The 13,322-nt window shown below is 40.5% G+C and overlaps 1 protein-coding gene across 1 annotated transcript in view; it reads left to right on the top strand.

Annotated features, from left to right (window-relative positions):
- The window catches only part of PPP2R3A (protein phosphatase 2 regulatory subunit B''alpha), a 315,656-nt gene that overhangs the window by 78,752 nt on the left and 223,582 nt on the right, over positions 1-13,322 (top strand). The window contains exon 2 of the mRNA XM_089671953.1: positions 10,978-11,112. The gene's annotated coding sequence lies outside the window, so the exon portion shown is untranslated. The remainder of the gene's footprint in view (positions 1-10,977; positions 11,113-13,322) is intronic.

Genomic DNA, 13,322 nt, shown 5'->3' with positions numbered 1-13,322 from the left:
TCCAACTCTGTCAGGGTTTTAAGGTCCTTATAATCTGTGCATGTGTAGTCACGCCAATGGGTAATTGTGCCACCTAGTGGTAGTTTGCGTTTTTATATTTAGGGCTCTCAATAAAGTTTTTATAATTCAATTTGTAAAGGAACCGATTCAAATCTGATTGTATTAAAAGTATCCGCATTCATATTTGGACAGAAATTAAGACCCAACTTTAAAAGATTATACTCAGAAGTGAATAAAAAGTAAGTTAGATTTATGACTTGAAAGTCACTGTCCTACATTGGTTTAGATGTGTTGCACGTTAAACTGAGTGCATCTGTGAATTGTATGTGTTGGGATAGCCTCTGTCTTTGTGATTGGGATTGGATTCTAAAAATTCTTCCTCTTCAGTGTTCTGAGATTTGTAAAGGTCCATGGACCCTGCTGCTGACTGCATGTTTATTAGTGGAATAATCACCAAACCTACTCCCTGGGTGTTTGTGGTGTTTGACCGGATTGGTAATTCTGGATGGTGGACTCTTCAGTTTAGTTACCCCTAGAGACTGCTTGTGTTCAGCACTCCCACCTATTTGACCACCACCAACCTTATTAGAGTATGCCCCTGTATGCCCTAATGGTCATCCTCTTTGACGTGTTGTGCCCTGGGAAGAAAGAACTGAAGATGTGGTTGACTTATCTGCAATATAGCCATCCATTTTGGAAAAAAATGATCTGTTACGTCTCAAACTGTGCCATTTATAGGCGTGACCTGTCTGGAAAGCAATTAAATCCTTTGTGAATTTTTATCTTTACCGGAGCTGTCCATTAAAGTCCTCAATTGTTTTTCTAAGTTTAGAGTCCTGATGTTATAAGATAGAACCTCCAAAAAAATGTTTTAACTTCTCTGAGATTTGTTGAATCTCAACATCAAGTCTAATGATTTCATTGTCATAGTGTTGTTTTAACATATCAAGCATATTAACTACTTGCCAACCGCAGATAGCCGAATGACGGCTACACTGCGGTCGGCCAGTCCTGGGAGGGTGTCCTCCCAGAACGCACTCTCCTGCGCGCTCCCGGCGATCTCCGTGATCGCGGTGTACTACGGACAAAGCTGATCACGTGATGTGGTAAAAGGCCAATTACAGCGGCCTTTTACCACGTGATCAGCCACATCCAATGACACGCTGATCACCGGGAAATGCAATTGCCGGTTCTCGGCTGCACTTTCCTCAGTGTCAGAGCGTGAGGAAAGTACTGCTGAGAACCGGCAGTTGTCAGAGCAGGGATCAGCACCAATCATCAGGGCACTGATGATCAGTGCCCTCATGATTGGTGCCCAGCAGTGCCACCCACCTGTGCCACCCAGCAGTGCCACACACCTGTGCCCAGAAGTGCCACCTACCTGTGCCCACCAGTGCTACCCACCTGTTCCGACTAATAGAACCCAGCAGTGCTGCCAGTCAGTGCCACCAGTCAATGCCTAGCAGTGATGCCAGTCAGTGCCGCCTATCCGTGACACCTCATTAGTGCTGCCTATCAGTGCCGCCTATCCGTGACACCTCATTAGTGCTGCCTATCAGTGCCCATCAGTACCGCCTATTAGTGCCCATCAGTGCAGCCTCATCAACGCATATCAGTGAAGGAGAAAAATTACCTGTTTGAAAAATTTTATAATCGAAACAAAGAAACTTTTTTTTTTCAAATTTTTTTGCACCTTTTTTGTTTATAGCGCAAATAGTAAAGTGCCCAGCAATGATTAAATACCACCAAAAGAAAGATCTATTTGTGAGAAAAAAAATGATAAAAATTTCATATGGGTACAATTCTTGCATGACCACACAATTGTCAAAGTGCGACAGCGCAGAAAGATGAAAATTGGCCTGGTAAAGAAGGGGGTATAAGTGCCCGGTAGGCAAGTGGTTAAGGGAACATTACATTTTTTTTTCCCATTTATTTTTTAAATCTGAGTGAAGGGTTTTGAATCATTTGGAAACAACTGTATTCTTAAAGCAATGGAATTGTCTTATCCCTGATTCACACATTTGCGGTGCGGATTGAAGCTCAGGTTTCACAGCTAATTGATACAGTAACTGCTCATGTCAGGTTTACATCTGGTTCAGGACAGGATTAGCTCAGGATCTTATCCTTTTTTACACATATACAGTTTAGGAATGGTTTTCATTGAAGTCAATAGCCTGTAGTCCACACCAGAACCTGAAGCCACTGCTCAGAAATCAGGCATGACTCTTTTTAAAACTGCACTGAATCTGCGCTGCCAATGCACTGGACATATGTGAACAGGCACTATAGGAAGCAATGTTTTTTCACATGTCATGCAGATTGGATGCGGTTCAAACTACTAATAATCTACATAGTATATGTGAACAGGCACTTAGCCTCCAGATGTTGCTTAAAATAAAAACTATGCCAGTAGAACCTAGACTTTTTTGTTCTAACAGTTGTTTTAATTGCAATATATACACTGTAATCTTGTTATCAATTTTTTGGAATCCTACAGCTTTGATTTTTATCTCTTCAGCAAAGCCTGCCTAACCTGGACCAATAAACTCTGCCATTGTATAAATGGTATAAAGCACCTTTGCAACCAAGGACTATTAAAGGTATATCCATAAAAGAGATTCCTAGAAAATAATTTATCAAATAGATGCCCTGTTAGGGACTTATCCAAATGTATGTGCCCACCTCACATACTCACCAAGGTGTTTCCCACCAACATAGCACAATTGTTAAAATACACAAATAAGTGAGGCTGTATATACAGCATTAGTGAGGTGAGATATATATGCCTTTACCAAGGGGGGGGGTCACCACCAGGGGTGGACTGACCATTTGGAAACTCTGGCACTGCCCAGGGTCAGTAGGGGGCCCCATGAGATGCCCCTGGTACCTTTTTCATAGGCTTTTTGAGTTTGGGCAAGGACACAGGGGCCCCATGATCCCTTATTGCCCGGGGGCCCCATGAGTTGTAAGTCCGCCCCGGGTCACAACCCTAGAAATTAATATACCTATGGGTATATGCTTAACAAAAATCAAAAGTAACAACTATAGCTGTATAAAATGTTTCTATTATTCGTTGGCATTTTCATTTCTAGGGTGGTGACACCCCCCTCCTTCCCTGGTGTAGGCTTATATATTTCCCCTCACTAATGCTGTATATACAGCCTCACCTTATTTCTGTATTTTAACACTTTAACTTTAGTAGTCCTTTAAGTAGTCATAATAGTGAATATTACCCGCTTCCCCGCTGCTTTATAGCAGAAATACTGCTGCAGGACTGTGCAAAATCACGCGTGTGTGTGTATATACATGATTCGCATTTATGGGTAGGAAGCACGCACCACCATTGGCGGCTACAGATGCCAAAGACTGGGTCCCGGCCAGTGATTCCCCGCCAGCACCCGGTGATTGCTGACATGGGACAGACCTGTGTGTGAACAACACAGATCTCTCTCCTGCCAGCAGTAACATGCTGCTGCGCATTTTTCTGCACAGCAGCATGTTTCCCTAGTGAAACACACACAGCCTATTATGTTAAACAGCACACAGTTAACCCTTTGATCGCCCCAGAAGTTAACCCCTTCCTGCTCAGTGTCATTAGTACAGTGTCAGTGCTTTTTATTATCATTGATTACTGTATTAGTGTCATTGGGATGTCAGTGACAGTCAGTTCCCACCCAGTGTCAAAATGCCCTCTGCAGTCCCACTATAAGTCGCTGATCACTGCCATTACTAGTATGAAAAAAAAATTAAAATTCCAGTGTGTGTATATATACTGCCATCTGTAGACTTTTAACTTTCATGTAAACCAATTAATTTAGGTGTATTGGGATTTTGTTTTTAGCAAAGACATGTACTGTAGCAGAATACATTTTGGCCTAAATTTTAAATGAAAATTGATTTTTTTTTTTAATTTTACTGATTATATTTTCTAGCAAAAAGTCAAAAATATTTGTTTTTTTTATCAAAATTGTCAGTTTTTTTTGTTTTTAGCGCAAAAAATAAAAACCGTACAGGTGATCAAATACCACCGAAAGAAAGCTCTATTTGTGGGAAAAAAAGGCCGTATATTTAATTTATGTACAGCGATGCATGACCGCGCAATTGTTAAAGTAACGCAGCACCGCATTGCAAAAAATGGCCTGGTCAGGAAGGGGGGGGGGTAAATTCTCTGTAGGGCAAGTGGTTAAAGAAATCTCTAGCTTTTCCTTCTAGCTAGATATAAGGATACAAAATATTTATAAATGTCTCCTAATTTCTGGAAGAAATAAAAATATTTTTAAAAATGACTGCTTTCCATTTTAGCTCGGGTTCACACTGGATCCAACTTTGAAATCGGGCAACTTCACTTGAAGTCACCTGATTTCAAAGTCACATGTCAGTGCAACTTCAGGTGTGACTTGGCAGAGATCTGTGCGAATGTATGCACAGATATCTATGCAAGTCGCACCTGAAATCGCAAAAATTAGTGCAGGAACTTCTTTCAAAGTTTGAATGGTTTCATTGCTGACAATAGAGTGTGAATTGTCATGCGATTTGAAACTGTCAAATCGCATGACAAGTTGCATTAGTGTGAACCAAAGAAACAAAGATAAGATATGCACAAAATTACAATGCATGTATACAGTTATTCCTCTAGCTTGCTATTTGCCAGACATTGAATTGAGCAGCGTTCAGAATTCCCCACTTACCTCTTTTTACAGTTGCAGCATTGAATTCTGCAGAGGAAGTGGGGTCACGGGTCATTGATTTACACAATGTATGGAATATTTCATACAGAGAGTGTACAATGAAATAATATGTGCTCATGACCTTGCTGCTTTCAATTTGTATCCTGCAGGGCCTGGGGTATTCATTGAGAGTTTTCTTTATGAGACTTGTAGGCATTATTGACTCCAAAGGACACAACTGTTTCTCCTCTGGAATAATGTGTCCCAAGTAGAAGACAGATAGATTTGGGGGTATAACATCTTAGTGTCATCTGGGAGCAATTGAAAGTAAATGAAGGTCAATTACATCACTTTGGAGCTGTGTGCAGTCTGGAGTCGGCTTGACCAGGAATGACATCATCAGAGTCAATGTGCAAACTTCCATGTCTCAGGCTTCACAAGTTCAGTGTTTACTTTGGAAAACAGTTAACAATGAGACAATCGTTGCTGATAGACTGCTTTTTGCCTAAACTCCATATGCATCATGGAAAAGTGTACACCCCTCTACTGGAAAGAGCTTTCTGTCTCTTTGCAATCTGTTAACAGCTCTGTGTTATAAGGCACAAGAGTTGACTCTAGAAAGTCTGAGGATCAGGATGTCAGCTGTACTTCGCTGCTTTGTTCTTTGCCTTGTTAAGGATTAGGTAGTATTTTGTGTTCTAAAGAAAGCAGAAAATAAAGCTAAAACTATGCACAAGGGGCAGTGATCATTAAAGAAATCCTTTTAGCCTGCAGAAGTCAGTGATAGAAGAAAATGTACCACTTGTCAGTGGGTCAGATCTTCGCACCAGTAACCACTACTATTGGATTCTTCTGGATGTTTAAGCCGGTCCCCTGCTGGGATCTGTGGTGCTTTTGGCCACTATGTCACTGCTTAACCTGTAGTGAGGTAATCTGTATCAGGCTGAATGATGGACAAAGCCACAAGAGCTGCTGCTCTCATGCACAGTGCTGAATCGCAATGGAACTCAGAAAAGTATAAGAGGGCTGGGGGGGATCCCAGGCACAGAAGGTTTTTTACCTTAATGCATAGAAAGCATTAAGGTAAAAAAACATTATAACTCTTTAAATATATGCAGGGATACTAGGTTGCACCTGTTTACATTGGGATGCCATTAAAGTTCATGTGCGTGTAAAGGCAGGCATCCAAATACTTTGCATACATTTAAAAACCAGTACTTTTTGTAGAAAATTACTTAGAACCCCCAAACACCTACACACACACACAATCCCTGCATTTATTTAAAAAGTTATAATGATTAAAATGAATGTGTTAAAAAGGGACCTTTTTGTTAAGAGAGGGCTCCATGAAGTGGTCGATATTGACACCCAAAGGTCAATAAAATTGCTTGGGATAAAAAGAGGGTCAGTAAAGCAAGTCCTCTTTACTGAGAGATTTAGGGTCAATTAGACCCCAGATTTGTCATCTGCCCTAAAAGCATCTGATCAAGTTCAGTTTGATCAGATGCTTTTTACATTTCAGAAATTACTTGTTTACTTTCTGCGGAACCTGGGAAATCCTTGTCACTTTCGGTTTCTATTACTATAGAGATATTCAGTGACGTTTCGGTCTCCGATCAGCTCTATGGTGGAACTGCTGGTTTCAGTCTGGGCTCCCCGATGGGACGGATGAGCCCAGAGAGACAGCAGAGGGTGGCAGGAGGGGGAGGGATGACACGTCCCACTGCCTGTAAAAGCAATCCAACTTCTAATCTGCCAATATGATTGCTTTTACATAAAAGCCAATCATCTCCTAAAAAAAAACAATACTAAGTATTATGCATGTGTATCCTTAAAGGATCTTGCCATTTTCTTAACCCCCCACCTGCCAGGTGGTGTGGTGTTCACATATACACCCACATAGAGGATCTAGCGTTGACGTGCTGAGATCCTCTTGTCTTCTGTCACCTCTTGGTCCCACGCCATCATGTTGATTGTGACGTGATCAAGAGGCTCCCCCAGTTCAGCCGACACATCTCATGATGATGCAGCATTAGACACACACCTCCTCCTTTCTGAATGAAGTGCTATGGCGAATGATGTGCAAGGGGGGACGGGGCCCAACATTTTCTTTAAAAAAAAAAAAAAAAAGAAGACCTATTCATGTAGCACAGGGCTTGATAGGAGGGAAGCTTTTTAAGAGGGTAGCAATCCTCTTTAAGGAAGAATTACAGGAACATGTTCACAAGATGTCTTTCAGATTAATACAGGAATTCAAGGAGTAACACCGTACAGAGAAGTGTTGGTGAAGGGAGAAAAATCGTTCTGGCTGTTCAAGCTGACGTGGCTGTTGTAGCATTCCTTTTTTTTTTTTTTTCATTGGTGCTCAGACTAATAGTGGTAGAAATAGTGTGTGCGTGTGTAATAGAAATAAATATATATATATATATATTGTGTGTCTATGTATGTGTGTATATGTATGTGTGTGTGTGTGTGTGTATGTATATATATATATATATATATATATATATATATTATACAAAAATATAAATTATATTATAGCTGTAATTGCTTTCCGCCTCCCACAGGTGCATATCTCGCATTGTGGAACAATTATTCTCGTCACCCTCACCTATCTGCATAGCGCCGTGTTACTTTAGCTTTGTTGGGTGTTGATGGATTAAGGTCAGACCTTGCTGAAACATCTCAAGTGTTTTGTCATTAATACATTTTCTGTTCATTTACAGTATTACAGAAAATAAACTCTGTTCTCTGTCAGACTTGATTCTTTACGGGGCTGAGGACAGGCGTTTGTGAATTTTACACTTATCTTTATCTGCTTTAATCCTTTGCCAGTTGGCCCTGAGAATTGGATTTGCTGCACTGGGGGCAGGAACTCTGGCACAGATAAGAAAACATTTTATTTGCACATGGGCTTGGTGGACCTTAGCTCCTCTGTATTTCAGATGTGGGCATATTGCCGCCCATGTGTGTACAGGTCAGCACATGTTGAATGCTTTATGACTTTGCTGTTCCAACATCCAGCACCTAAAATATATAGGTTTTCTACACCCCACTGTTTTTATGTTTTATTTTGGTTTTTCTTTATTGCGAAGATCTCTTAGGAAAGACATGTATGTCATCTCCAGACTACCATTTCCACCTTTCATCAAAAAGAAAACTTTCCTTTCTTGCTATATTGTGGTTGACAAAACTGACAGAGAATGGAGACTAGCTTATTATTATTATTATTATACAGGATTTATATAGCGCCAACAGTTTGCGCAGAGCTTTACAAAATGAAGGTAGACATTAGTTACAATACAATTTGGTACAAGAGGAAACAGAGGGCCCTGCTCGTTAGAGCTTACAATCTAGAAGATAATTAAAACCGTATATAGGACTGTATTTCTAGAGGTTGCACAGATGACATACTGGGTGGAAAAATGAGCATGGAATCTGACCAAATTCGGTGTGGGTGGGGAAGGCTGGGTCAGGAAATACAGGCCAGAAAGAGGATCCCATGATGCCTTCTTTTCAAATAATGTGGCCTAGTCCCTACTTTAGGTCACATGGCCTTCATTCACCAGTTAGTTTCTTGCATGGCCTCAGCATTAAAGTGTTACTAAACCCACAACAGTAAAATCAGTCTATAATACAAGATATGAGGCGAGCGCAGATAATATGGTAGCCGCTAGCACAAAAGGCAAGGTAACAAACCAACAGTAATCAATTCCAATGTAAGTGCAGCACTAAATGCAGTCATAAAGTGCTTATGTGAATAGAAGTGTTCATACAATATTCCAGTGAAGTAAATCAAATAAAACGTCTCAGATCACATAGAATCATAAAAAACTCTAAACTTCTGTATATAAATAGTGGATAGTCTATGGTACTGCAGGTCACAGAAGTGCCAGGTGATATACAGTCATGGCCGAAATTGTTGGCACCCTTGATATTTCTCCAGGAAATCATGTATTTCTCACGAAACGTATTGCATTAACACATGTTTTGCTATACACATGTTTATTCCCTTTGTGTGTATTGGGACAAAACACAAAAAGGGAGGAAAGAAAGCAAATTCGACATAATGTCACACAAACCTCCAAAAATGGGCTGGACAAAAGTATTGGCACCCTTTCACAACTGCGGATAAATAAGAATGTTACAAGCATGTGATGCTCCTGTAAACTCACCTGGGGCAAGTAACAGGTGTGGGCAATATAGAAATCACACCTGAAAGCAGATAAAAAGGAGAGACGTTCACTTAACCTTTGCATTGTGTGTCTGTCTGTGCCACACTAAGCATGGACAACAGAAAGAGGAGACGAGAACTGTCTGAGGACCTGAGAACCAAAATTGTGGCAAAATATCAACAATCTCAAGGTTACAAGTCCATCTCCAGAGAACTAGATTTGCCTTTGTCCACAGTGCGCAACATTATCAAGAAGTTTGCAACCCATGGCACTGTAGCTAATCTCCCTGGTCGTGGACGGATGAGGAAAATTGATGAAAGATTGCAACGCAGAATAGTCCGGATGGTGGATAAGCAGCCCCAAACATGTTCCAAAGACATTCAAGCTGTCCTGCAGGCTCAGGGAGCATCAGTGTCAGCGCGAACTATCCGTCGACATTTAAATGAAATGAAACGCTATGGCAGGAGACCCAGGAGGACCCCACTGCTGACACAGAGACATAAAAAAGCAAGACTACAGTTTGCCAAAATGTACTTGAGTAAGCCAAAAGCCTTCTGGGAAAACGTCTTGTGGACAGATGAGACCAAGATAGAGCTTTTCGGTAAAGCACATCATTCTACTGTTTACCGAAAACGGAATGAGGCCTACAAAGAACAAAACACAGTACCTACGGTAAAATATGGTGGAGGTTCAATGATGTTTTGGGGTTGTTTTGCTGCCTCTGGCACTGGGTGCCTTGACTGTGTGCAAGGCATCATGAAATCTGAGGATTACCAAAGGATTTTGGGTCGCACTGTAGGGCCCAGTGTCAGAAAGCTGGGTTTGCGTCCAAGATCCTGGGTCTTCCAGCAGGACAATGACCCCAAACATACGTCAAAAAGCACTCAGAAATGGATGGCAAAGAAGCGCTGGAGAGTTCTGAAGTGGCCAGCAATGAGCCCAGATCTAAATCCCATTGAACACCTGTGGAGAGATCTTAAAATTGCTGTTGGGAAAAGGTGTCCTTCCAATAAGAGAGACCTGGAGCTGTTTGCAAAGGAAGAGTGGTCCAAAATTCCGGGTGAGAGGTGTCAGAAGCTTATTGATGGTTATAGGAAGCGACTGATTTCAGTTATGTTTTCCAAAGGGTGTGCAACCAAATATTAAGTTAAGGGTGCCAATACTTTTGTCCAGCCCATTTTTGGGGTTTTGTGTGACATTATGTCATATTTGCTTTTCTGCCTCTGTTTTATATTTGTTCCAATACATACAAAGGGAATAAACATGTGTATAGCAAAACATGTGTTAATGCAATACCTTTTTTGTGTGAAATACTTGATTTTCAGGAAAAATATCAAGGGTGCCAACAATTTCGGCCATGACTGTATGTGTGCTTATTTAGCAATAATGATGATTATACATAGTCTGTGGCACTACAGGTCACAGCAATGCCGGTGTTCGTGGAACTACAAGGTGCAGCAATACCAGCTGGGATGCTCAAGAGTTCTCATGATCCAACATGGGAATCCACCACCTTATATAGATGTGCACTCACCAGAACGCTACTTGTATAATGCTGATCCTTATGGGGGGTCTCAGGAAGCCATAAATAGGGACTGGACATCTCCAGGGTCAGGGCTATACATAACCAGCAATAATAATAATAAGCTAGTCTCCATTCTCTGTCAGTTTTGTCCTTCCTAGGGGGAGAAGCTCACCACAGGAGCTGAAGGTATTGCAATATAGTGTAGTATTTATTGTAAATACTTAAAGGCAATCCACCTGGATACAGCAAAGAGTTAAATGCATAAAAGCATACCAAAATGGCCAACGCTCCAAGCTCCGACCATGGTGGCGTGATGTCAGCACATAAGGCTCTACCCAAAAAGGGGTGATTCTAAACTTTTTTTTTTTGTAAAATTAAAAACATGTCATACTTACCTGCTCTGTGCAATGATTTTGGACAGAGCAGCCCTAATCCTTGATGTGGACTCTTAACTGGTCAGTGATAAGAATTTCCTTTTACTTTGTAGTGCTGATATGAGTAACTGCTGTGATGTTTTGCTTTTCTTCAGAAGCAATGCCTTTAGACATAAGAATAGCAAGCATTGATTACAGGTTCTTGCTAATTTGTGTTAATATTTATTTTTTTAAAGGAACTTTGTTGGTTGAGATTTTGATTTCGGAAACGCTGTGTACTACCTCAAGGCTTCAGAGCACTTTGGAAAAATGGATGGACTGTTCCAAGGAACAAAGCTGGGCTTGTCTATGTACAGTGCTGCAATGTTCAGGTTAGTAGCCTCCAGTGATTTAATTTTGCATCATTAATTTGTTTCCCGTAATTAAGTCACAAAAGAGATTGCATTTACTGATGACACAGATGATAATTTGCTGAAATGATACAACATTTAAAGGATTAGGTAACAGTTGTGCAGAATGGAAATTAGAATGGGAAAATGTACCCGACTGCTGTAAAACATAGAGATAATACAGTAAATGTTCCAAAGCCGTATCTCAAACAGTAAATATTTTATCAGTTTACAACTGAATTCCAGGTATGGTTTGTATTGTATAGTTGCATTGATTCAGCTGGGACCAATGTAACCAGGAATATTCTATACTGGGACTGCTGTGGAAATGGGGAATCACTTTAGTTAGTAGCCGCTGCTACTACAGTGTTTGCCGTGTCTTCCAGGTACCATGTGGCGCTGCTGCCCCGTTGCATAGTAACTATGAGTCGCTCGCTCAGCATGGCTGCCATCAGAGAAATCCTTGCATTACTCTCAATTTATGCAAAGCAATCTCTGATTGGACAAGGTGAAAAAAGTGATGTTGATGCTTTGCCTTTGGACTCGTCCAATAAGAGGCCTCCCTGCTGCATAGTTTCCACACTAGGTTGCTCACTTGGTGCAGGTCTTGGAAGTCCATGGCAATTACTGAAGTAGTGACGACTTCTACAGTGGTTCTCCGCTTCCACAGCGATCTTACCAGTATGGAATATGTGGTATGGAACATTGATCAAAGCTGGACCAATGTAACTCTGCAATGCAAACCATACCTGGAATTCAGCTTTGATCTTAGAACACTTTAAAATAAAGTCAAATGACACCAGTGACATTTCCATTGCTGTGAAGTTGTATCTTTAAGGCTAATGTACATGGGATTCTGAGATCAGTTAAAGTCAGTTTGAGATCTATTTGTGCTTTGCTTTTATTCCTCTATCCAAGTCAATCCCATTGAATCTCTAAAAGCCTATGTAGACGTGATTTAAAACACATCTTTAGTCATAACTCATAATCAGGTCCCAGTTGTATGCCTCTTATTTATGACCTACATTACTGTTAACCTGTTGTGTAGTAGAGCGTTAGTATTTATTCTGCTGGGAATCTAATATCAGTCTAGGTTCACACCTATGCAGGTTGCAGTTTATGCGTTCCTGCATTGCGTTTTGTGTTTTTATACTTGCGTTTTGCTTTTATTTTTGTTTTTAATTTTTTTTTCTTGTTGCTAGGTAGATTTTAAACTCAAAATGCAGCAAAAATGCAATACATGCTTTTCTTCAGTGTTCCCATTGAAGTCTATAGAAGCAAAAACGCAAAGCAGTGTGCTAACAGTGAAGCACAAACAGCCCAGTATGCAAAGCAGCACACAGTTAACCCTTTGATTGTCCCACATGTTAACCCCTTCCTGCCTAGTGTCATTAGTACAGTGTCAGTGCCTTTTAATACTGATCACTGTATTGATGTTACTGGGGATGTCAGTGACACGAAGTCTGTCCCCCCCAGTGTCAGAATGCCTGCCGCAGTCCCACTATAAGTTGCTAATCGCCGCCAGGTACTAGTAAAAATAAAAATCCCAGAATATATACCGCCATTTGTAATCGCTATAACTTTCACTTAAACCAATTAATTTATACATATTGGGATTTTTTTTTCTAGCAAAGACATGTAGCAGAATACATTTTGGCCTAAATTTATGACGAAGTTTGATTTTTAAATTTCTATTTACTGGACATGTTTAATAGCAAAAAGTCAAAAATATAGTTTTTTTTCTCAAAATTGTCAGTCTTTTGTTTTTTTTTTTATAGTGCAAAAAATAAAAAATGTACAGCCAATCAAATCGAAAGAAAGCTCTATTCATGGAGAAAAAAGGACGTAAATTTCATTTGGTTGCAGCGTTGCATGACCGCACAATTGGCAGTTAAAGAAAAGCAGCGCTGTAATGCAAAAAATGGCCTGGTCAGGAAGGGGGGGTAAATCCTCAGAAGGGCAAGTGGTTAATCTGTGTGCCAAAAACATCTAACTGAAATATTAGGAAACACCTTTACATTAGTCACATTACTAGGTACCCAAGGAATGCAGGTATTCCTTCTACAGAAAATGGGTAAAGCTTTTCTGGACGTTCAGCAATATTTCCTTTTTTGCAAAAGAGTTATAGTGATTGTAAAGTCTCCTCAGTTTTTGCTTTCAATATAACAAACATGTTATAATTACCTGCTTTG

This window comes from Staurois parvus, unplaced genomic scaffold (genome assembly GCF_062004578.1).
Source record: "Staurois parvus isolate SC_StPar_1 unplaced genomic scaffold, SC_StPar_1.0 ptg000116l, whole genome shotgun sequence".
Lineage (NCBI taxonomy): Eukaryota > Metazoa > Chordata > Amphibia > Anura > Ranidae > Staurois > Staurois parvus.
This window is presented reverse-complemented; position numbering and strand designations above follow the sequence as displayed.